This window comes from Hordeum vulgare, chromosome 1H (assembly GCF_904849725.1).
Source record: "Hordeum vulgare subsp. vulgare chromosome 1H, MorexV3_pseudomolecules_assembly, whole genome shotgun sequence".
Classification (NCBI taxonomy): Eukaryota; Viridiplantae; Streptophyta; class Magnoliopsida; order Poales; family Poaceae; genus Hordeum; species Hordeum vulgare.
This window is the reverse complement of record NC_058518.1, coordinates 273,278,743-273,301,881: the sequence shown is the minus strand read 5'-3', so window position 1 is coordinate 273,301,881 and position 23,139 is coordinate 273,278,743.

The window sequence follows — 23,139 nt, the reverse complement described above, 5'->3', positions numbered from 1 at the left end:
GTCCCCAGGATATGGTCTATTACTTCTGTGAGACATATTTCCCTGCCCATAAGAAGCAAGCTGCCTTGCAGGAAATATACAACTTTGCTCAACTCAAAGAAGAGAGTCTCCCACAAGCTTGGGGGAGGCTCGTCCAGCTATAGAATGCTTTGCCTGATCACCCTCTTAAGAAGAACGAGATACTTGATATCTTCTATAACGGACTTACCGATGCCTCTAAAGACCACCTAGATAGTTGTGTCGGTTATGTTTTTAGGGAACGAACTGTAGAACAAGCTGAGACTCTACTGAATAAAATCTTGATCAACGATAATGCTTGGACTATTCCCGAACCACCTCCTAAGCAAACTCCGAAGAAAAGAGGTATCATATTCCTCAGTCCCAAAGATATGCAAGAAGCCAAGAAATCTATGCAAGAGAAAGGCATTAGATCTGAAGATGTCAAAAATCTACCACCTATCGAAGAGATCCATGGTCTCGATAACCCGATACAGGTAGTGGAAGTAAATTCTCTGCGTAGGTTTGATGAGAGTGATATTCCTTTTGATAAACCTGGTAGCCTATGCTTTGATGAATTTGAGAACTTTGTTGCCAAACAAAAGAGCTTCAATGATAATGTTAGCAGACATTTGGAACAAAGTACTTGTATGTTTAGTCATTTAAGTGCTTGTGTAGACATAAATGTCAATGATTCGAAGCTTCTGAGTAAACATGCCTCTATGATTACTACTCAGGTAGATCAAGTACTTAAAGCTCACAATGACATGCTCAATGAATTAAATGACAACTCTGTGAGAGTCATTACTAGAGGAGGCAAAATGACTCGGGAACCTTTGTATCCTGAAGGTCATCCTAAGAGAATCGATCAAGATTCTCAAGGAATTAATGTAGATGCACCCAGTCATCCTAAGGAGAAGAAGAAGGATGGTAGAAACCTACATGTCAGTTCACCAAATATTGTCACACCTAAAGAACCAAATGATATTTCTGCGTCTGATGCAGAAACAAAATCTGGTGATGAACAAGAACCTGGTGACAATGTGGAAAACGATGTTCATAATGATGCTCAACCTAGCAATGGTGAGGATGTGGAGATTGAACCTACGGTTAATCCTGATAACCCACAACCTAAGAGATACGATAAGAATGACTTCACTGCTAGGAAGCATGGTAAAGAAAGGGAGCCATGGGTTCAGAGACCTATGCCCTTTCCTCCTAAGCCATCCAAGAAAAAGGATGATGAGGATTTTGAGCGCTTTATTGAAATGATAAGACCCGTCTTTCTGCAGATGCGGTCAGTTGATATGCTCAAAATGTATCCATATGCCACGTACATGAAAGATATCGTGACCAATAAACGGAAGATACCAGATCTTGAGATCTCCACCATGCTTGCCAATTACACTTTCAAAGGTGGAACTCCTAAGAAACTTGGTGATCTCGGAGTGCCCACTATACCTTTCTCCATTAAAGGAAACTACGTAAGAACTGCCTTATGTGACCTTGGAGCCGGAGTTAGTGTTATGCCTCTCTCTCTTTATCATAGACTTGAACTGGATAAGTTGACACCCACTGAAATTTCTCTGCAAATGGCCGACAAATCAACTTCTTTCCCTGTCGGCATTTGTGAGGATGTGCCTGTTGTGGTTGCTAACACCACTATCTTAACAGACTTTGTTATCTTGGATATTCCCGAGGACGATGCCATGGTTGTCATCCTTGGAAGACCCTTTTTAAACACTATAGGGGCTGTTATAGATTGCAACAAAGGCAATGTCACTTTCCATGTCAACGGTAATGAGCATACCGTGCACTTTCCAAAGAAACGATATCAAGTACATTACATCAATGCTATCGAAAAAACTTCATCGATTCTTATTGGGAGCTTTGAATGCCCTATTCCTCGTGTCAAGATGAAGTATGCTTTGCTTGTTGGGGAGATAAATATCCCCATTGAGGTAACTTAGTGGCTATTCGAAAATTCTCCATTCTCTTTTGCGATTTGAGAAAGTTTTGTCATAAGGATTTGATCAACCCCATTGACGGATTTCTTTCGATGACCATGAAATGGATGAATCAAAGAGTCACATACCTCTGTTTTAAGCTTTCACTTTCTTTTGCTTAGAATAAAATTGATAGGTTTAGTTTAGTTTTTCCTATTTTCTGTTTTAGCGTCCCGGAGAAAAATACCCCGATTATGAGTTTGAATTTCGACAGGACCGTCCTTTGGAGTAAACCAAGCTAGGCCAAAAGCCTAAGCTTGGGGGAGTACGTGTTCTCACCGACCTTACGTTCATGCTTATGCTTTCACTTTGTTCGTCGGTGTTTACACTTTGCCGCTGTATTATCCATGCTAGATTATTTTCGTTTTCTTCTTTTCTTGTTTTGTGTCCTTTTGAGAAAACCCAAAAAGATTTTCCTTTTTTTGCTTGTTGGGAGCTTTCCCGTGTAAATAGTTTTCCTTTTCATTGGGTCAAAGTAGAAGATATTGGTTACAATGCTTAGTGGCTCTTGCATGGATACTTGTTTAGCTTTCAAAGAGCCATATTACTTTGTCTTCTCCTTTGTGTTTGCCTGTAGATTCAGCTTAGTCCATTGCACGAGCACGCTTATTATTGTTCACATCGTTCGATCGTGCAAGTGAAAGGCAATAATGATGATATATGATGAAGTGACTGAGACTGGAAAAAAGCTGGTATGAACTCTGTTTATTTTGTTTTTGGAAATATGACTAGCTTGTGGTCCCAGATTAAGCTTTGTTGTGAGAGAATCATGTTTGCAATGACAACTTAGAGATCATAGTTTCTGATGCCATGATTATTTAGCTAGGAGCTTATAATGGTTTGTCTTGAATGCCAACATAGATTTTGGGATGACTATGATGTAGTATGATAGGATGGTATTCTCCTTTGAATGATTCAAAGTGGCTTGACTTGGCGCATGTTCATGCATGTAGTTGAAACAAAATCAACATAGCCTCTATGATGTTCGTGTTCATGGTGATTTATATCCTGTTCATGCTTGCACCCAATGTTAGTCAAACTCATTGCATCTTGATGACTGTTGTCGCTCTCTAGTTGGTCGCTTCCGAGTCTTTTGCTAGCCTTCACTTGTACTAAGCGGAATACTGCTTGTGCATCCACTTCCATAAACCCAAAATCTTTTCCATGAGAGTCCATCATACCTACCTATTTGCGGTATCTACCTATCGTTCCAAGTAAATTTGCATGTGCCATTCTCTAAACCTTCAAGAAATAATCTGTTTTGCATGCCCGAACCGCTCATGTGGTGACAGGGGCTATTGGTATCTTCCATGTTAGGCGTGTTATCCTCGACATGTGTTTATTCACTGTCATTCAGGAGAAAGGGGCTGGTAATTGGAATGCCTAGTTCCACGGTTAAATCGAAAACATAACTTAAAACAAGACTACCCCCGGATTGATGTTAGTATGGACGGTACCCAAGGATTCGGCTAGCCGTGGAGTGTGATTGATTGGTGGTGGGGGAGTTAGAACTTTACTTTTATGTTTGGGAACCGCCTATAGCATGAGTGGCGTGGAAGATATTGAGATCTCTTGGTCATTGCGATGACAATGAAACCATGCCGCCCAAAATTATTATCTCTGTTTTCAAAGCTTGAGCTCTGGCACCTCTGCAAATCAATGCTTCCTCTGTGAAGGGCATGTCTATTTATTTTCCTGTTGAGTCATCCTCTTCTTATATAAGCACCAATTAGAGAGCACCTCTGTCATTTTTATGCTTTGCTTTTGATTGATATTGAGTATGACTGTGAGTGGATCTTCGTTACTATGAGTTACAATTTTTAGTCAGCCCTTGATCTTTGAAAGTGCTCTGCATTTATGTTTTGCGGTATCAGAAAGAGCTAGCGAGATACCACCTATTCATATTGCTTCATGCTTGTTTTGATTGAATTGTTGGTATCTGAAACTCATTATTATTTGCTCGCTAGCTGATTATGCCATTGATATTAGTTTACCGTGAGACCTTTGTGTCACTTGCTTATGTGGTTAACTTGTGATCTTGCTGAAATTCTGGTTACGACTTCGACATAGTTGCAACAACAAGATCAAACAATGTTTGTCAAAGTTTTTCTTTCTCTTTCAGTTTGTCAACTGAGTTGCTTGAGGACAAGCAAGGTTTTAAGCTTGGGGGAGTTGATACGTCTCCATCGTATCTACTTTTCCAAACTCTTTTACCCTTGTTTTGGACTCTAATTTGCATGATTTGAATGGAACTAACCCGGACTAACGCTGTTTTCAGCAGAATTGCCATGGTGTTGTTTTTGTGCAGAAATGAAAGTTCTCGGAACGTCCGGAAAATTTATGGACACTTTTCTGGAAAATATGAAAAATACCTACGCCAAAGACCCACCGGAGGGGATGGGCCAGTGGGCCACAAGCCCTGTTGACGCACCCCCCTGGCCGCGGCAACCAAGCTTGTGGGGCCCACGTGGCTCTGCCGCCCCCAAACTCAGCTCTATAAATGCACTTTCGCCCAGAAAATAATCAGAAGAGAAGATTTCATCGCGTTTGCGATACGGAGGTGTCGCCACATCCTGTTCTTCATCTGGAGGACATATCTGGAGTTCGTTTTGGGCTCCGGAGAGGGGAAATCGTCGCCATCATCATCATCAACCTTCTTCCCTCTCTAATTCCATGAAGCTCTTCATCGTTCGTGAGAAATCTATTTGTAGGCTCGATGATGAGTAGGATGAGATCTATCATGTAATCAAGTTAGTTTTGACTAGGATTGATCCCTAGTATCCTCTATGTTCTGAGATTGATGTTGCTACTACTTTGCCATGCTTAATGCTTGTCACTAGGGCCCGAGTGCCATGATTTCAGATCTGAAATTATTATGTTGTCACCAATATATGTGTGTTTTAGATCCGATCTTGCAAGTTGTAGTTACCTACTATGTGTTATGACCCGGCAACCCCGGAGTGACAATAAACGGAGCCACTCCCGGTGATGACCATAGTTTGAGGAGTTCATGTGTTCACCAAGTGCTAATGCGTTGTTCCGGTTCTTTATTAAAAGGAGAACCTTAATATCCTGTAGTATCCTTTTGGACCCCGCTGCCGTGGGAGAGGTGGACAATAGATGTCATGCAAGTTCTTTTCCCTAAGCACGTATGACTACACACGGAATGCATGCCTACATCACATTGACGAACGGGAGCTACCCACATATCTCTTCGTGTTATAACTATTGCATGATGAATGTCATCCAAACGAATCACCGACCCATTGCCTACCAGTTTGTCCCACTTTTGTTGTTACTTGCTCTGCTGCTACTGTTGTTCCTACTGTTGCTGCTATTGATACTTGCTACTGCTGTTACTTACTACTGTTGCTACTTGCTATTGTTGTCACTATGGTTGTTCCTTGCTACTGATGTTACTCGTTACACTCCTGCTACCTGCTACAATACTTGTTCGCACGACGTTTACGGGGAAGAATATTTCCCGTCCATGGGCAACTTCTGGCGCCATTGATACAACAGTTAGGAATAGGCTGCCGTCAACAGATCGTTTCTGACATCGTTGTTATCATACAACTTTGCTGCTGATATTTTGCTTGCAGATACTAATCTTTCAGGTGTGGTTGAATCTGACACATTCAGCTGCTAATACTCGAGAGTATTCTCTCACTTCCTGCCTGGCGAACCAACAAATTTGGGTTGAATACTCTACCCTCGAAAACTGTCGCGAATCCACGCGCTGGTTGGCCATTGCAAGACAATTGCTAATTGTTGAGCAACTGGGAGCAGTTCTGGCTCTATTGTCGTGAAGGCATCAAGCCAGGGACACGTCAACACATTCTTCTAGTGTCCTTGCCGGGGACTGCCGTTAGCATAGTAGCACTCAGTCTCAGGCTTGGGTCCATTTTTCTTCTTCTTCCCGGCAACTGGCTTACCGGGCACGGCGACAGCTTTGCCGTCTTTCTTGAAGTTCTTCTTACCCTTGCCCTTCTTGAAACTGGTGGTCTTATTGACCACCAACACTTGATGCTCTTTCTTGATTTCTACCTCTGCAGATTTGAGCATCGAGTACAACTCGGGAATGGTATTCTCCATCCCTTGCATGTTGTAGTTCAGCACAAAACCCTTGTAGCTAGGTGGGAGAGACTGGAGGATTCTGTCAATTACAGCATCATCCGGAAGTTCGACTCCAAGCTGAGTCAGACGACCGTGCAACCTAGACATTCTGAGTATGTTCTCACTAACAGAACTGTTCTCCTCCATCTTACAGCTAAAGAACTTGTGGGACACTTCATATCTCTCGACCCGTGCATGAGCTTGAAATACTAGTTTTAGCTCCTGGAAGATCTCATATGCTCCGTGTTGCTCAAAACGCCTTTGGAGCCCTGGTTCTAAACTGTATAACATGCCACACTTGACCAGAGACTAGTCATCACTCCGCACTTGCCAGACATTCAGAACATCTTGGGCTGCTGCGGGAACAGGGGGTCACCTAGAGGCGCTTCAAGGACATAAGCAATGAGGATGAGCTTCAAGTTGTGGACCCAATCCACATAGTTGCTACCATCATCATTTAGCTTAGTTTTCTCTAGGAACGCGTTGAAGTTCAGGTTGACAGGTGCGTTAGCCATTGGATCTACAATATTTGTAAAGACAACTTTTAGACTAACTTCATGATAATTAAGTTCATTTAATCAAATTATGTATGAACTCCCACTTAAATCGACATCCCTCTAGTCATCTAAGTGTTACATGATCCATGTCGACTAACCCGTGTCCGATCATCACGTGAGACGGACTAGTCCTCAATGGTGAGCATCTCCATGCTAATCGTATCAACCATACGACTCATGTTCGACCTTTCGGTATCTTGTATTCGAGGCCATGTATGTACATGCTAGGCTCGTCGAGTCAACCTAAGTGTTCTGCGTGTGTCAATCTAGCTTACACCCATTGTATTCAAACGTTAGAATTTATCACACCCGATCATCACGAGGTGGTTCGAGACAATGATCCTTCGCAAGGGTGCACACTTAGGGGGATACGTTCTCGAAATTTTATGAGGGATCATCTTATTAGCTACCGTCGTTCTAAGCAATAAGATGAAAAACATGATAAACATCACATGAAATCATATAGTGATATGATATGGCCATTATCATCTTAGGTCCTTTGATCTCCATCTTCGGGGCATCGCATGATCATCATCATCGCCTGTGTGATACCACGATCACCATCATCATGATCTCCATCATTGTGTCTCCATGAAGTTGCTACGCCAACTATTACTACTGCTACTATAGCTAACTATTTGCAATGCAGTAAAGTAATAAACACATGGCGTTTGCATCTCATACAATAAATTTAGACAACTCATATGGCTCCTGCCAGTTGTCATACTCATCGACATGCAAGTCGTGAATCTTATTACAAGAACATGATCATCTCATACATCACACATCTAACATCACAACTTTGGCCATATCACATCACATGTCATACGCTGCAAAAACAAGTTAGACGTCCTCTAATTGTTGTTGCAAGTTTTATGTGGCTGATTTGGGTTTCTAGCAAGAACGTTTTCTTACCTACGTGACAGCCACAACGTTGATATGCCAAAGCTATTTACCCTTCATAAGGAGCCTTTTCATCAAATCCAATCCGACTAAAGTGGGAGAGACAGACACCCGCTAGCCACCTTATGCACGATGTGCATGTCAGGCGGTGGAACCAGTCTCACGTGGTTACATGTAAAGTCGGTCCGGGCCGCTTCATCCCACAATACCGCCGGAAAGAAATAAGACTAGTAGTGGTAAGCAATTGACAAGATCAGCGCCCACAACCTTTGTGTTCTACTCATGCAACGAATCTACGCATAGAAAACCTTGGCTCAGATGCCACTGTTGGGTAAAAAGCAAAATAAAAATAAATCCTACGCCAATCAAGGATCTTCCTATGGAGAAACCAGCAACGAGAGAGGGGTGAGAGCATCTTCGTACCTTTGAAGATCGCTAAGCGGAAGCATTGCTAGAACGCGGTTGATGGAGTCGTACTCGTTGCGATCCAAATCGCGGTGTGATTCTGATCTAGTGCTGAACCATGGCACCTCCGCGATCAACACACGTGGAACCCGGTGATGTCTCCCGCGCCTTGAACCCACAAGGAGGAGGGTGAGGTTGGGGAAGAACTCCGGGAGCACAACGGCATGGTGGCGGTGGAGCTATGAGGTCTCCCAGCAGGGCTTCGCCAAGTTCCTGGGAGAGGAGGAAGAAGAGATGCAGGGCTGCACCGAGAGAGATGGAAAACCGTATCTCCAAAGGCCAAACCCCCCTCTATATATAGGGGGAGGGGAGGGGTGGTGCATCCCTGAGGGTTTCCCCTTCCAGGGTGCGGCGGCCACCGGATGGGAGAGGGGGGCGGCGGCGAGGGCGGGAGAGGGGGTGGCGCACCCCTAGGTGGGCCTTAGGCCCACCAGCACCTAGGGTTTGCCCCCTTTCCCTCTCCCCTGCGCCTAGGGCCTTGGTGGGAGTTGGGCGGGTTCCCTTCCACCTTTTGGCCCATGCTACCTCTTGGGGCTGGTGGCCCCTACCGGTGGACCCCCGGAACCATTTCCGGTGGTCCCGGTGGCCCCGGTACGCTACCGGTCACGCCCAAAACATTTCCGGCGTCCAAACCCATCCATCCTATATATCAATCTTTACCTCTGGACCATTCCGGAGCTCCTCATGACGTCCGGGATCTCATCCGGGACTTCTAACAACGTTCGGTAACCTTGTATAACAATTCCCTATAACCCTAGTATCATCAAACCTTAAGTGTGTAGACCATACAGGTTCGGGAGACAAGCAGACATGACCGAGACACCTCTCCGGCCAATAACCATCAGCGGGGTCTGGATCCCCTTGGTGGCTCCCACTTGTTCCATGATGATCTCATCGGATGAATCACGATGTCAAGGATTCAGTTAATCTCGTATACGATTCCCTTTGTCTACCGGTATAGAACTTGCCTGAGATTCGATCGTCGGTATCTCTATACCTTGTTCAATCTCGTTACCGACAAGTATCTTTACTCGTTCCATAGCACATCATCCCATGACTAACTCCTTAGTCACATTGAGCTCATTTTCATGATGTTCTACCGAGTGGGCCCAGAGATACCTCTCCGTCATACGGAGTGACAAATCCCGATCTCGATTCATACCAATCCAACAAACACTTTCGGAGATACCCTTAGTGAACCTTTATAGTCACCCAGTTACGTTGTGACGTTTGATACACCCAAAGCGCCCCTACGGTATCCGGGAGTTCCACAACCTCACGGTCAAAGGAAAAGACAGTTGACATTATAAAAACTTTAGCATACGAACAACACGATCTAGTGCTATGCTTAGGATTGGGTCTTGTCCATCACATCGTTCTCCTAATGATGTGATCCTGTTACTAATGACATCCAATGTCCATGATCACGAAACCATGATCATCTATCGATCAACGAGCTAGCCAACTAGAGCCTTGCTAGGGACACATTGTGATCTATTTATTCACACATGTATTACTGTTTCCTGTTAATACAATTATAGCATGAACAATAGACGATTATCATGAACAAGGAAATATGATAATAACCACTTTATTATTGCCTCTATGGCATATTTCCAACAGTGACAGGCGGTGTTGATTGCTTTAGGCCAGAAGCGTCGAGGAGTATGATATTCTTCAAGCATAGTTTGCACCATGTCAACTAGAGTCCTATTCTTGTGCCCAACGACACGATTGTGTTGAGGGGTATAAGGAGCAGACAATTCATGAGTAATACCAAGTTCATCAAGATAATCATCAAGGCCAATATTCTTGAATTCTGCCCCATTGTCACTCCTGATGTGTTTGATCTTGACGCCGAAGTTTGTTGAGGCCCTTCAGGAAAATCGTTTGAAGACTTCTTGCACTTCAGTTTTATACAGAATAATATGCACCGAAGTATATCTAGAATAATCATCAATGATGACAAATCCATATAGAGATGATGCATTGGTTAGAGTAGCAAAATGAGTAGGTCCAAATAGATCCATGTGAAGCCATTCAAATGGACGAATAGTAGTCATGATGGTCTTCGATGGATGTTTGGATCTGGTCATCTTTCCAGACTCACAAGCACCACAGAGATGGTTCTTGAGGAATTTGACAGTCTCGATGCCAATGACATGCTTCTTCTTTGCAAGTGTATGCAAATTCCTCATGCGTGCGTGACCAAGTCATCGATGCCATAGCCAACCTTCTGAGGGTTTTGCTAGTAGGCACTTGGCTTGTTGAGGAACTATAGAAAAATAAAAAATATACAGGTCTCCACTCCTAAAGCATTCGAAGACTTTGGATCTATCAGTTTCCATGATGACTACACATCTATATTTTCGAAAGATGACAATCTTGTCAATATCACAAAGCATTGAGACTAACATGAGATTGAACCCAAGGGATTCGACAAGCATGACTTTGTCCATGTGTCGATCGATAGAGATAGGTACTTTACCAAGTCCCAATACCTTGCTTTTACCTTTGTCAGCGTAGGTGATATACTTCAATGGTGATGGAGTCAGTGGGATATTCATCAATAAGCTTTTATCACCAGCCATGTGATTTGTACACCCACTATCAAGAACCCACTCAGTGTTCTTGGGTTGATCATCATGTAGATGAATTAGTACTGCTTACCATCTCATATGCTTCAGATTGAAGGATATGATATCAATTTCATCACATTTGATTTTCATCATAGAAAAATAAATTTGAGGATATAATGAGGACGAGTGAAATGATAAGTCGTTTCATCAAGATTTAGCTTGCGTCCTATCAAGCAATTTCCTCGGGTCTCCAGCAAATTCTTCAGATGATGATTTTCATCTGGAGACCTGACCTGCACAAGTGATTAGTTTGATTTCTTCACCACCCACATCTGAAGGGGTGGTAAAGAGTTCATCATCATGTGAGCACCATATGAGAATGGAGGCAATGAGGCTAATGCACTTCTTTTCATAGTAGCGGGATTAGTGTACTCATATGAATAGGTAGAGAAATTGTTTGCGGACTTATGAACATAGTGATTTGAGGAATAGTGCACATATTCAAGTCCCTTGTAGTTTCCCTGCATATCAGACGCATTAGTGCGAGTACGAGCATAGTTTTGACCATTTGAGGAATTCGATCCTTGTGATGACTTTGGTCCTCCTCAGGAATTTGATCTCGGGTTCCTGTTCTTCACAGGTGACGTCATGATGACATTCACTTGAAGACTTTCCAAGCAACTTTTGGGAACCCAAATTTTCCTTAGGGTGGTCCATTCCTGCATTTAGTTCCAACATATCGAGCAAATACTTCACCATCTTGATTTTTGAATAGTTTATAATTAAAGTCAAATGAATCATCTGAGGAATAAGATATTTCGCACGCCAAGCCTTTTAGAGTGGATGGATCAAGGGGAGGTCCCTTTGCAGCAACCCATGAGGTTTTGGGGCACTGCTCAGGTTTCTAGTATGGTCCATCAATGTTCAATTTCCTCTCGAAGGAGATGCCCTCTTTCCTTAGATTTCTGTTCAGAATCTGCTTTTTTAGAACTTCACAAAGGTTTTGATGCCCTTTGAGACTTTTGTATATGCCTGTCACATACAATTCCTTCAAACCTGTATTTTCATTAGTAGCATTTGTGGTTTCTTCAAGTGAATATTTTGATACCACAGGAGTTGTTGAAGAATTTGTAGTGATACACGCATTTGAGGATTCACGTGAAGAATTTGCAGTTTCACGTTCGATGCATTTCAGGCATGGTGGAATGAATTCTTGCTAAGCGGAACTAATCTGTTGAGCAAGTAAGGAATCATTTTCCATTCTAAGATCATCATAGGACATCCTCAACTTCTCAGGATCAAGCTTCCTTTGAAGAAATTCATAGGAAAGCTTCTCATGATCAGCCAAGAGTGTAATATGACGATCTTGAAGACTATCGAACCTATACTGAAGACTTTGAGCATCTTCAGTGAGGGTTTGACTCTGATTCATTTCATCATTCAAAAGGTCATCGCTTTTTTCTAACAGTTTTTGAAGCTTTTCAATAACACTTTGTTGCTTAGTAGCAATGTTGGCAAGTTTATAGTAACAGGGTTTTTGATATTCATTACGTTCAGAGTCAACATAATCAGAGGAGGATTAGTGGCTTGGTACCTTTGAACCTTTTGCCATGAAGCCATAGGTGGGAGCGAAGTCATCATCGGAGTCATCACTGTTGTTGATGTTGTCATTTTCTTCAAGGTTAAAGATGGACTTGCAGACGAACATAGTAGCTAGTGCAAGACTTGCCACACCAGATTCAGACTCCACTTCAGAACCTTCCTCTTCATCACAATCCTTAGATTCTTCTACAGAATCCATTTCCTTGCCGATAAGTGTCCGAGCCTTACTGAAGCTGGTCTTCTTGTACGATGAGGACTTTGAAGATGAAGACTTTGAGGATTTCTTCTTTTTCTTTGAGACGTCAGAACTTTCATCCTTGTACTTCTTCTTCTTCTTTGATTCCTTCACCCAGCGATGAAAATCACCAATGCAGTGACCAGATTTCTTGCACTTGTGACATGTTCTCTTCTTGTAGTCTTCAGATGTAGATTCCGATTTCCTCATATCTCTCTTTGAAGACTTGCCAAATTCGCCACGCTTGGTGAACTTCTGAAATTTCCTCACGAGCATAGCAAGTTCCTGACCAATTTCTTCAGGGTCTCTAAGTCTGCAATTAGACTCTTCTTCTTCGGATGAGGAAACAAATTTCGCCTTCAGTGCGCGAGGTCTTGAGTAGTTTGGTCCATAAAGTTCTCTCTTCTCTTCTTTTAGGAATTCATGAGTATTGAGTCTCTCAAGTATATCAGCAGGATCAAGCATCTTGTAGTCTCTCCTTTCTTGAATCATCAAAACGAGAGTGTCAAATGATGGATCAAGAGATCGTAGCAGTTTCTTCACCACTTCATGGTCTCTGATATCTTTAGCTCCGAGAGCTTGCAGTTCATTTGAGATGTCAGTGAGGCGATCAAAGGTATCTTGGCAGCTTTCGTTGTCAAGTCTCTTGAAGCAGTTGAAGAGATTGCGAAGAACATTAACACGAGAGTCACGCTATGTTGAGACTCCCTCATTTACTTTGGACATCATGTCCCATATTTGCTTCGTAGAGCCCAAAGCACTCACTCTGCCATACTGACCTTTGCTCAGATGGACACAGATGATAGTCCAGTTGCTTGAACTTCTTCACGTCAACATGAGAGATGGTTACAGAAACAAAGGGAACATCATTTTCCACACTGTACCAGAGGTCGTTGTGAAATGCTTGGAGATGCATTTGCATCTTGGTCATCCAGTAGGGGAAGTCCTTTCCCTCGAAGGTAGGACATCCCGCGGTAACCTTGATCATACCTACGGTCGACATAACTAAAACTCCAGGTGGTTAAACCAAAATCACACAGAACAAGGGAGTACCTTGCTCTGATACCAATTGAAAGTGCATTAAGTAAACTAGAGGGGGTGAATAGGAGATTTTTAGAAATTCATCACTGAGGAAATTCCTAGTCAGGGAAGTCCTCAATCATGAAGCATGTGCAGCGGAAATGGTACAAAGACAGAGATGTAAAACAAGCTACTGCAATGAACTTAGTGTGGATAATTCAGTTTGGTTCGCACATGTCACAAATTCAGGATAAGTAGGTGATGAAATACTAGAGTGAAGAATTTGAGGTGAGGAAATTGGTGAAAGTCTTTAGTCAAATTCTTCAAACGATACACATGAAAATCTTCAACGGGCAATTGATGAAATTACATAGGTTGAGGAAATAGAACCAGTAGCTCGATGAAGACAGTAGTTGATGACCCATTTCCAATTGTTGTGATAGTTGTACGTCTGGTTTGGAGCGGCTAGGTATTGAAACCTAAGGACACACAGTCCCGGGACACACAGTCCCTATCATATTCCCCTTGAGCTAAGGACATGCAGTCCTCGCCCAACACGGTCACCCGGCGATCCACAATTGACTGCTGGAGGCTCTAGACAATGATGCCTAACCGTATGGAGTTTGCACAGTCGTCAAAGGTAATAGGCCTTGGTTCCACACAGGAACAAATTCTTTAATGATGCTCAATCACTTGGGTTTTGGGTTTGGTTTGGGTTTTTTGGGGGTATTTTTGATGATTTCCACTCAAAGTCTTCGAGGAATCTGGGTTGCTCTAAAAGACAAGTGTCAGTTTCGCACGGAGCAGCCAACCAGCTAGTGGTTGTGGGGGTGGCTATTTGTTGCGTGGGATCATCCCGACATTATAAGACATAATTGCCCATAATAATATGAATGTTGGGTGGCTAAGTTTTAGGTCAGGTGGCGCGCGACACGGCAACGGATCGAACTTTCAACTGTGAAAGTCCTCATGTCTCTCAAATTCCTCACTCGAGGATCTGGTAGGTGTTGGTTTGAGTTGAGCATCATGAGAAAATTCATTCCGTAGGTTTACCTCGACCCCCTTTAACAGTATGGTGTTTCTATGACTCAAGAAAGGAAAAAATAAAACAGAAAGAGTAAATCCTCAAGCTTCAAAGTCTTCAGAGCAATTTCTTCGAGATACATCGAATTCCTCATCTTCAATATCTTCATGAGGAATATCAATTTCATTGCAATTTCTTCACGATCAAGGTCTTCAAGGGATGACCAAAGTCTTCACCCAAAGACATTCATTTTTAGGGATTGATAGTCATCGAATAACTCAAACTCCTAAGCGACTTATAGAGCCTATATACACTCACAAACATATTAGTCTCTTAACCTATAAGTCTTCAGACCACCAAAATCACTAAGGGGCACTAGATGCACTTACAGACATTCACATGACACCACTAGAGGAGAGACTACATACATCTCATCAAAATATCGAACAAATACCAAATTCACATGATTGCTTATAACAAGACTTATCCCATGTCCTCAGTAACAAAAGTAACTACTCACAAAGCATATTCATGTTCATAATCAGAGGAGTATTTGTAATAATTAAGGATCTGAACATATAATCTTCCACCAAGTAAACCAACTAGAATCAACTACGAGGAGTAATCAACACCACTAGCAACCCACACGTACCAATCTGAGGTTTGAGACAAAGATCGGATACAAGAGATGAACTAGGGTTTGGATAGGAGATGGTGCTAATGAAGATGTTGATGGAGATTGACCCCCTCTCTATGAGAGGATCGTTGGTGATGACGGTGGGTTCGATTTTCCTCTCCGGGAGGGAAGTTTCCCCAACAGAATAGCTCGACCGGAGCTCTAGATTAGTTCTGCCCAAGTTTCGCCCCGAGACGGTGGTGCTTTGTCCTGAAAGATGTGTTATGATTTTTCCAAGTCAAACGCTTCATATAGCAGAAGATGGGAGTTGGAGGCCTGCCAAGGGGCCCACAAGCCTGCAGGGCGCGGCCAGGGGGGTTGGCCGCGCCCCTTAGCTTGTTGCTGCTTGGTGGGTCCCTTGAGGTATCTCTTTGGCCCAGCATGTTTATATATTCCAAAATAATTCTCCGTAACTTTTCAGGACTTTTGGAGATGTTCATAATAGGTCTCTAAGATTTGCTCCTTTTCTGGTCCAGAATTCCACCTGTCGGTATTCTCCCTCTTCATGTAAACCTTGTAAAATAAGAGAAAAGGCATAATTATTGTACCACGATGTGTAATAACAACCCATAATGCAATAAATATCAATATAAAAGCATGATGCAAAATGGACGTATCAACTCCCCCAAGCTTAGACCTCGTTTGTACTCAAGCGAAAGCCAAGATCGATAAATATGCCCACATGTTTAGAGATAGAGGTGTCAATAAAATAAAATACGGACATGAGGGCATCATGGTAATATTTTGAACATCAATACATATTGACATATATAATTTCTTATGTTAGAATAAAAATTCATTCACACGGTAAAATATGAATCAAGAACTTTATTGAGAACTAACAAACTATGATCTTGGTCATTGAAGCAATTCCAATTTATCATAACATAGGAAAGAGTCAATATAAGAGCTTGAAAAGAAAATCCACATACTCAATTATCTTATGGTCTTTCACAATTGCTAACACACATGTGCTACCTATGAGGTCAAAGCTTCCATCAGACACAGAAAAAGATAGGGGCTTATAAATTTGTCTCCCAACTATTCACCTCAAGGGTAATGTCAACAATAATAACTCATGATCACCCACCTCGGAATGGATATATGTGTCTATATCATTCTCCAACATATGACACTTTCCAAAAGATAAAGGCGCAATAAAGGAAATGGTGAAGATCACCATGACTCTTACTTAAGGGTAAGTACTAGAAAATAAAAGTAATAGATAGGCCCTTCGTAGAGGGAAGCAGAGGTTTCCATGCGCTTTTATAGTTGGATGCACAACCCCTTAATGCAAAAGAACATCACTTTATATTGCCCCTTGTGATAAAGAACTTTATTATGCAGTCCGTCGCTTTTATTTCTTCCATATCACAAGTTCGTATAAAGTTTATTTCCCTCACACCAATGGATCATACATATTTAGAGAGCATTTTTTATTGCTTGCACCGATGAAAACTTACTTGACGAATCTCACTCAATCCATAGGTAGGTATGGTGGACTCTGAAGGCAAAACTGGGTTAAGGGTGTTCGGAAGCACAAGTAGTATCTCTACTTAGTGTGGGAGTTTTTGGAAAATATAGGTGGAAGCGAGCGACATGTGTTGAAGGATCTATAACCATATAATTTCTATTCAAAAAAAGCAAACATAACTCATTATGTTGTGTTCCTTGTCCGACATCAACTTTTTAACATATAATATTTTAATGTGAACCTCTATTTCTTTATAATTGCAACAATGACTAATAGCTTTGTTTGTCAACTCACAACAAATTTCAATCAACATACCTTTTATATTTGAAGTCATCAATCCCCATAAGATCATTATATATACTCTTTGCTTTTATTCTAAACTTATTTTTCTGAGGATCATAGCAAGCATGCAAAGCCCTTAACTCAAAACTGCTCTTCGTTATATCATTCTCGGACTTGCTTACATAGGGGGAACAAAAACAAAACTCAAAACTAGATCTCACAAAATCTTTATTCTACTAGATCAAGATATAACCAAAAGGATCTAAAAAAGAAAAAAAAAAGAAAAGTAAAAGATGTGATGGTGATACGATACCAGGGCACCTCCCCCAAGCTTGGCACAAGCCAAGGGGAGTGCCCATACCCCCTGTGTTTAGTTGTCTTCCTTCGGAGGTGGTGATGTTGGAGTTGTTGGTAAGGTCAGGCGTTTGTCCTCTGTCTTCCAAGGCATAGGCTCGTCATCATAAAATGATGAACTAGTCTCCAGGATCCTCAAGCCTCCAGCCAAACTCATTTTCTTAAATTTGTATTCATACTCACAGTTTTGGTTCTGAAGGTCATAGATATGGGCTTGGAGGTGCTCGATTTTCTCGTAAATCTTGAAGACGTGACCCAGAGGTCCTTGGTGTCTAGGTTGTGCTTATGGTTAAACTCCATGATCATCATGTGATTGGCATTGAGTCCTGTGTCACATCCCTGGAACCCTAATCAAGTATAACATTGTGCTCATATCTTCTTTGCATTGCATCCAAGAAAATTGCAATAAGATCAAAGCAAGTGGTGAAGCAAAACTCAAAAACCCTAGCCACTTCTCAAATTCAAAGAAATTCTAAACTTGTTCAAATCAATGAACCCAAAATGGCCTCAAGAAAAGTTCAACTTTTCTGATAATTCATGGAAGCATATAAGCAGTGAAGAAAACCATTTTCATAACATTTTTGGCATTTTATTTAAATGCAAAAAGCTACTGGATTCAAGTTTAAATTTGAATTCAAAAACTTTAAGTTTTCAAAAATGCTCAAAACTTCTGGAATGGTTGGATATATTCCAACAAGTATTTTGTTGTGTTCAAAATAATTTTATAAACTATTTTGGAGCTGAAATAAAAAGCAAATCAAAATAGTTAGTAAAACAGAAAACAAAACAAGAAAGAAATGAGGAAAGACCTACCTGACGCTCACCTGGCCCAGGCCCAGTCCCTGTGTCGTCTTCCTCCTCGCTAGTAGGAATAGGAGGTGGCCTCCACGCAGCTCCCTGCCTGCCTGGCCGCCGCTTTGCGCTGGCGCGCGCGGGGATAACCTCCCCGAGCACTGGCCTATCCATTCCCGTGCACCATTTCCCCCCCCCCCCCTCTCCTCTCGGTTACTTCCTCCCCTTCTGCCGCCATTGACACGAGCTCGAGCTCGAGCTGCCCGTGCCTCTGGCTACTAGTTCTCTTCCCCGAGTTCCCATTCGCTCCGCCTCGACGAGCTGGTCCTTCCTGCAGAAGCCAAAGGTCCCCCGAGCCCTGCAAAGCCGACGGCACCGTCGTCTTCAAGCTTCGGCCGCTGGCGAGCTCCGATCGATTCGTGGCCTACAGCGCCTCCCCGAGCAAGCTAGCGCCACCACTTGCACTCCCCGTGAGCTTGCGCAGCTTTCCACCAAGTTTCCCCCTTCGATCTCTTCCTCAAGGCCTAGTTCCACCGTAGCCCGACGAGGACCGCCGCGGCAGCTCGTCGCCGGTAGCTCTCCGGTGAACGGTTGGTCCATCTGAGGCCACCAGAAGCTTCAGGCCGTCGCGTAGATGCTTTAGGAGCCCAGCCCTGCGCGATTTGACCAAGTTTCCGATGACCTCGACGATGGCCAAGCTTTGGTCACCGCCGAGCTCGTCGCCGGCCTCGATTCCGGCCACCCCAGCCCCTGGGGTTTGCCCCATCGTGCGCGTCGTCGACAGGCCGATCTCTCCGTGGTCTCCACCATGCGTTTGGTCGTCGGAGACGAGTTTCCGATGCCCTCCGCCGTCTCTGGTGTCGCCGGAGGCTCACCGCCGGCGAGGATGACCTCGCCGCCGGTGGATCTCAGCTGGCCTGAGCCCCTGACGCGTGGGGCCAGCCTCTGGACGTTTTGGCTTAATAAAAATAAAATCAATTAAACTAATAAGTCACTGACATGTGGGTCCAGTGCTATTAATTGGCTAATTAAGTTTAAAACTAATCTAAAACTGACCAGAGTCATTGACCAGAGTCATTGACCAGTGGGTCCCGCTGGTCAGGTTTGACTTTCAACGGCCAGTTCGACCTACTCATGCCATGCTCACGCAATAAGTGGATTTCTGATTTAAAAGAATTCCAGAAAAATGCCAAAAATTCTAAAAATCATAGAAATTAATGTGTAACTCCAATGAAAATAATTTATATATGAAAAAGTATCAGAAAAATCCAAGGAATCTGAATATGTCATTTTCAAACATGTTTCAAAACGTTACTAGAACAAACATGTAGAATAATGAATAAGTTAAATTTTATAATTGCTATGGAGATGGAATTTGAAAATCATTTGAATTCCACTTCACGTACTATGATCAAACATTGTTCAATCACAACCAGCAACTTAACATATCATTTCCATGCATGTTAAAAACAAGTTGATCTGAGCATCACGTCGAATCAATTAAAATGGTATTCGAGAATACCTCGTTTGAAGTGATATTTGAATCTGATCCAAATCAACTCCAAACTTAATAAATGATAGCTACATTAGCATACCACCTTGCATCCTCATACCATGATCATGCATCACTCTGTTGCATATGATTGTTATTGATTGATGTCATTTTTTGGTAGGCTCCGCTCCTCCGGATTCCACTGAATATCCGACTGGCGGATATTGTCCCTCCTCTGAGCAACAAGCAAGCAACCATTTTGATCATCCCGATAAATCCCATGTTCTCGCTCCTGCACTTACTTATTGCATTAGGATCAAATGCTCAAATGCTTTTGCCACGTTAGTTGAACCCACTTCCTTTGCATGACCTGTCTTTGTCACAGTAAATAGCTGAACCCTGCAACCTAGCATACCTGGTAGTTGCTTGAGCCATGATGTGCCTTATCCTGCTATGCATGCTATGCTTAGAGTTGTGTATGGTCTGTCATCTGGGAGATGAACAGAATTGTGAGAATGTGTTCAGTAAGTAAGGGTTGTGTGTTGAACCTGATTTGGTAAAGGTATCGGTGAAAGGCCATGTAGGAGTACAGGGCGGGTTGTTTCATTGGAACCGTCCTTAGGAACTGAGTTCCGTGTATGTAATCCAATATGAGATACTACCACATGCTGGGCCCTGAAATATGACCCCGCTCGACTTATTAATCACCTAGTACTCGGTCCAGAAGTTGCAAGTAGTTTCTCGTGTTTATAGTCATGCTGGAGGCCGTGCATAGCGATGACCTGAGAGGTGGGCTATGATGCGGTAGGCAGTGGCACGTTGTACCAACTGGCACCCACATGGTGGGCTTGGGAACCCTGCGCACATCATTTGGGGCCGTGGCGGAAACCTCGGCCGGACTTCCGTGTGGGTTACCCTCAGATAGGCGATAAACCTGGACTAAGTATTAGTGTGGTTAACGGTCATGGCCGACTCCCTCGCTGGGCTTCCGCTTGAAGGTTGCCGAGGTGCATGACGTGCACATGGCGATAAGTGGCGAGAGCGTGTGTGAAGAAGTACACCCCTGCAGGGTTATGATCTATTCGAATAGCCGCATCCGCGGATATGGACTACTTGGAGACATATGTTGTTCATAGATAAGTTCAATGGCTACTCATAAAATTGTCAAGATAACCGTGAGTGTCGTGGACGGCATTTCCGATTGGAGACGGAATGATTCCATGATGGAGTATTGTTGTGGTGTTAGTGGACTCGTGTGCGAGAAATCAAGTTGTCAAAAATTGTTTTAAAATGCAAGTTGTCTAGCCACGAGTCAAATGCCGGCTTTCCGCATGAAATCCCACAATTCCTTATCGATACATTGCATGAGTAGATAGTTATCCTAAAGTCTTGCTAATACCTCCGTACTCATGTTTGCTTAATATTTGTTGGAGAGGTTGTTAATGACCCTAATGGAGGATTCTTCCTAGACATCGACGATGACGAGTAGCTGGTATCCCAGCTATGATCTGGCCCTAGGGTGGGTCTGTAGTATAGTCAGGCCATGTGGTCTCTAGTTTCATCTGTCTGTACTCAGACAGTTTATCTACTTCCGCTGGCTTGTAACTTGAATGACTGTTATGAGGGGTCGTGAGACCCCTACTGTGTAATATTATGTGTGTGGCTCTTCCAAGCCTTCTAAATAAACCTTGTATGTTTATGGTTATGTTGTGATGCCATCGATGTATCTATACATATCGGTATGCCATGCGTACGTGTGTCGTACTTGATATGTATGGGGTTCGATTACCTAGCCGTAGACTTTAGTAGCATTCCTTAGAGGGAAATGCCCCTTTGTGATCCAACGAGCCATGGTAGCTCGCAACTACTCCGGACACATTGGGTTGACCGGCGTGTGTCCTTCTTAGCTGTTGTGTCTATCCCCTTTGGGGAAATGTCACGCGATGTAATGGAGCCCTTGTAGCTTGCTACGACTCGTCTACATTCGCTGGTGACCGACACCTGCTTTGCTGGGTCATGTATGCCTATCCCTGTGCAGAACTGCCACTTTGGTTTATGGCTAGACATGTCGATTCGGGTTCTTTGTCATTTTATTGCTAGCGACACAACTGCATACGCGAGTCAAAAGGCGCAAACGGTCCCTGCTAAGGTAAGGCTGCAGCCGTGGGGTTAACCGTGCGTGAGACTGCAAAGAGATGCGATGTGTTACAGGCTGGATTCCTATGGCTTAGGATCGGGGTCCCGACAGCGTTGGTATCAGAGACTGACTGACTGTAGGACTACTAAGCCAAACTGGTCGAAGTTGAGTCTAGAATTGCTTTAGTTATATATAAGGGAATTGTTTGTGGAAGGGAACGTAAGACTCTTGTTCTCTGCTCAAGTTATTCTATTCTGCTCATCCTCGTCTTTTCTGCGGGAATTAAGGACTAGGTTACTCATCTTCTTCTAGGCTCGTGTTTCTGGTCGGTAGATTATAAGACTACAGGTCGAGAGTTATTTTGGGTTTCTTTTATTCCTAGGAAAAGGAAGTAAGTTTGATGATCAGAGAATTGAACGTGATAGTTGAGTGGTTACGCTATTCTATTTTTTGGTTGTCTCAAAATTTGTTTTTGAGCATTTACAGTCGTTATGCTGCCCAATTTTGCATTCAGAACTCTAATGCTTTTGCATTACTCTCTATTTTCAGATGCCTGGCCGTCCTTCTCGTCAGGTGGTTCGTCTGACCAGGTGCATTGATGTGCCGGGTCATACGGCCATGCTGGTCAGGGTGATGTCGGTGTGCGGTTACCGCTGGTACCTAGAGTACACAGTGGAGGAACAGTACCGAGACTTCAACCAGAGCCAGTATATTTGCACTGTTAGGGTATTTCCAGACTACCGTGGAGCTGAGGAGCCAATCCATTGGTCCTATGGATTGGGAGTCACTGTTGACATGGCAGTACAAGATGCTGCCTATTCAATGCTGACCATTATGCGAGCGAGACATGCACTGCTGCAGAATTCAGAGTTCTGCTATGTTCCTGCCTCTCAACCAGTTAAAGAGGGATACCTCAACGGGGTCTATTTTGATTCCTCTATGGAGGATCCGCTGTTGCAGTCCACTACTGAGATGCTAGAGAACAGAGACAGGGATGCTCGTGCTCTCCGCATGGAGCTTTATGCTACACGTGCCCATCTGTGGACGGCTTTGACGCAGCTGGCACCAGTAGTCCAGACAGGATACGGAGATGCGGAGATGCTGAACCCTGTTAGAACCCATCTTCCGGCCCATGTTGACTGGCCCGCTATAGGAGGAGTCACCCCTCTTCGGGGACCCCTACTACCACCAGTCAGGGGACCAAGGCCACATCCGTGTCCTTATGTATCCCAGGGATCTCAGGCCAGAGTATTTCCTGATCTGCAGGTGGAGCTTCCAGGCCATGGAGGCAATCTTTATGAGATGTTCTATGCGGATGCCTGAACAGTGAGTGGAAGGATGATATGGTAGTAGCTGTACGTTCACAGTCCTGTGTGACTTGTGAAGTATGCTTGTGATGTGGAATGAATTCCGGAGGCCTAGATAAAT